The sequence below is a fragment of the Pygoscelis adeliae genome, unplaced genomic scaffold, assembly GCF_000699105.1.
Source record: "Pygoscelis adeliae isolate BGI_AS28 unplaced genomic scaffold, ASM69910v1 Scaffold239, whole genome shotgun sequence".
Taxonomy (NCBI): Eukaryota; Metazoa; Chordata; class Aves; order Sphenisciformes; family Spheniscidae; genus Pygoscelis; species Pygoscelis adeliae.
Window position 1 is genome coordinate 303,504 of NW_008825537.1, and position 2,907 is coordinate 306,410.

Consider the following 2,907-nt stretch of genomic DNA (forward strand, 5'->3'; position numbering starts at 1 on the left):
CGGGCGCCATGGTGCAGGAGCGTGAATCCCCCTGGCATGGGGCAAAGCCCCCAACCCGCCGGCCCCACGGCCCGGCTCTGCCCTGCCCCACTGGGCACAGTCCCCAGGGCTGGGACAGGGTCCCCGGGGCCCCTTGGCGCCAAGGGCTGCAGCGGGGAAGGGGGACAGGGGACGGGGCTGCCTTATTAGTGCTGCAGCTGGTGGCTGGCAAGCGCCCACTCGGCATCCGGGAGCCGGAGGGGGCTGGAAGCGTCGGATGGTGTTTGAGGCTCGCTTGAGACCTGGCGTGCCCCGTCCCTGCGCCCACCAGTGTTGGCATGCCTCCAAGCCACGCACCCCTTCTCCCGGGGCCAGCTCCTTCCCTCTGCCTGCCACTTGCGCTGGGTTTTTAATTAGCGCTCCTCTGTATATTCAGATAGCGGGAGCCCAGAATGGAAATGTACAGGTGTCCCCTTGATCCAGTTTCCATGGTTGCCACATCGAGGTGGGGGCTACAGCTTTTTTTTTTATTTAATAATTTTATTACAGTGGCTTCAATCCGTTGGCAAAGGAGGGAAGGGGGAGAACATGGGGGAATAAAAAATGCTGGATGAGAAGGCCACGTTCCTGCGGCTGGGCTTATTTGCTGTCATTCTTTTTGTCTTATTAGCCAGCGCTGGTTTCCAAGATGCTCAAAGTCAAAGAGCTCGGTAACGAGATCCCAGCCCTCACTGGTGTGGGGAAAACAGCCTGGGCAGCTGCGCTGGAGCCACACGAATGCCCATGGGGCCACCCCAGTGGCAGAGGTGGCCCCTGCAGCAGAGGGAGAGGAGCGGGATGGGGGTCAGAGCAAGAGCTGAGCTGTGCCGGCATGTCCACATCCCTGTCCTCGTCCCTATCCCCATCCTCACACCCCTGCCCCATCTGGCCTGCCCACGGGGTTGTCCCTGGCATCCCTCTCTGGGACAGCAAAGCTTCCCTGGCCCCAGCTTGTGAAGGGACCCCATCTGCCCCGAGCAGAGGCTGTTGGGGATGCTGGGCTTGGTCCCCCATGGCAAAACCTGGGGCTGGAGAACCCAGGGGCATCCCGGGGGGGAGGTCCTGAAGCCTCCCCGGGGAATCCAGCTCATGCTCAGGAACCCCCAGTGCTGCACTCGCTTTGGCCTGCCCTGTCCTCGCCCAGTGCGGCGGCACCCGGTCAGGGTGGTGGCTGCCCCAGGGCTCTGGGTGCCAGTGCCAGAAACTCCTCTTCTCTCCTCTGCACCAAATTAGTCTCAAGTTCCTCTGATGAGACCAGCACGGTGTGTAAATGGGCCCATCTGTTACCATTAGATGATCTAGCCCTGACCCTGCCTGTGCAAGCAGGCGAAATCCACTCTGTTTACTGGGGGGGGACGGGACAGCTTTTGTGCAATGGGGGTTAAAAATAACGCGGAAACGGCACGGGCCCAGGAGAAATCTGTTCTCCTCGCGCTGCACTGCACGGCTTGGCTTGCCAAGTGCGTGGAAGAAATCCCCTCTCCTTCTTGTGCTGGCAGCGTCCCGTGCTGTGGCAGGCAAACACACACGCACCGAGCCACGGACCTATTAGTCACCAGTAAATGTTCTTTTCTCTCCCGATTTGTTTCCCTTAAGCTTGATGTTTTCCTCTCCTGCTGCCCCGGCCTCGTTAGGCTGCAATTAAATCCAGGAATCAAAGCCGCATGGTGCAATTAAAACTACGCGCAGGATGCGGGATGCCACGGGGAAGCAGGCAGCCATCGCTTGGCTCTGCTCACGCACCCAGACATCCTTGTCCCCCTGCCTGGCCCCAGGGTGCTTCTCTGGAGCGTGGGGTGTGTTCATGGTGCGAGGCAGCAGCACAGGCACAGGCTGAGCCCAGCTGAGCTCCGCCATCAAGGTCTTTCTGTTGCTCACAGCGTCACCAGATCCAGCACCTGGAGGACGCGCCAAGATGCATCCACTCTTGAAGCAAGATGAATTTTCCCAGCTGCGAGCATCATTAAACAGAGCAGCTCTGAGGGGAGGGAAGAGACTGGCTCTGCTCAGAGCCTTTACACTGAGATTAAATCTCCCTCTTGCCAGGGCAGGGTAGTGACTGTCCCTGCACGGGACCCTCCAGCCCCCACAGCCGGGGGGGGACATGGGGATGGCTGCTCCTTGCAGCCTTCCCCACGGTTTTCCTTTGGGACGGTCCTGGGGATGCGGCTCCCACCAACAGAACCTGGAGCCGCCACGCTGGCTCACGTCCCCATCCCAGCAAAGGACTCAGGGGACAGTCATGCTGTCGGCACCCTGCTCCTGGCCGTGTGAGTGTGGCTCCAGGTGCCACATCCAGCTCTGGTGTGGGCTTATGCAGGCTGGGGCCATGGGACAAAGGCTTGGCAGCACCTCCCGGGCAGGTGCATTGTCAGTGCCCTGTGAGGCACGACGGCAGGCAGTGAGCCAGCCGCGCAGTGCCCGGGGCAGAGCACAGAGGGGCCGGATCCTGCCACGGAGGGGCCACATTGCCAGCATGCCGAGGTCCTTTGCAGGACAGGACCAGCCGGCCCCACCAGTGCCCAAGCTGCTGGCACAGCAGCCGCAGCCAGCCATGCCCTGGACAAGCACCGGGGATGGTGCCGCACAGGAAGCAGGGGTTCACCCTGAGCAGGGCTGAGCCCACTGAAGGGCAGAGACCTGCCACTCTCATCTGCCACAGGGATGCCAGAAACTCTGGCATCCCCGAGGTGCTGCCCCGCAGCCCATCTCCCCACCACCGGGGCATGGCCTGCCAGCCACCCCGTGCAGAGGCAGCCCCGGCTTTGGAAATATATAGTAACAAGTGAGTGCAGGCAGCAGAAGTAGCAAAGCATATGGTAGGTGTTGGAGTTTATTCCTGTCGGTGAGTGTCAGCAGCGACAGACGGCTGTGGGGGGGGGAGGGGGG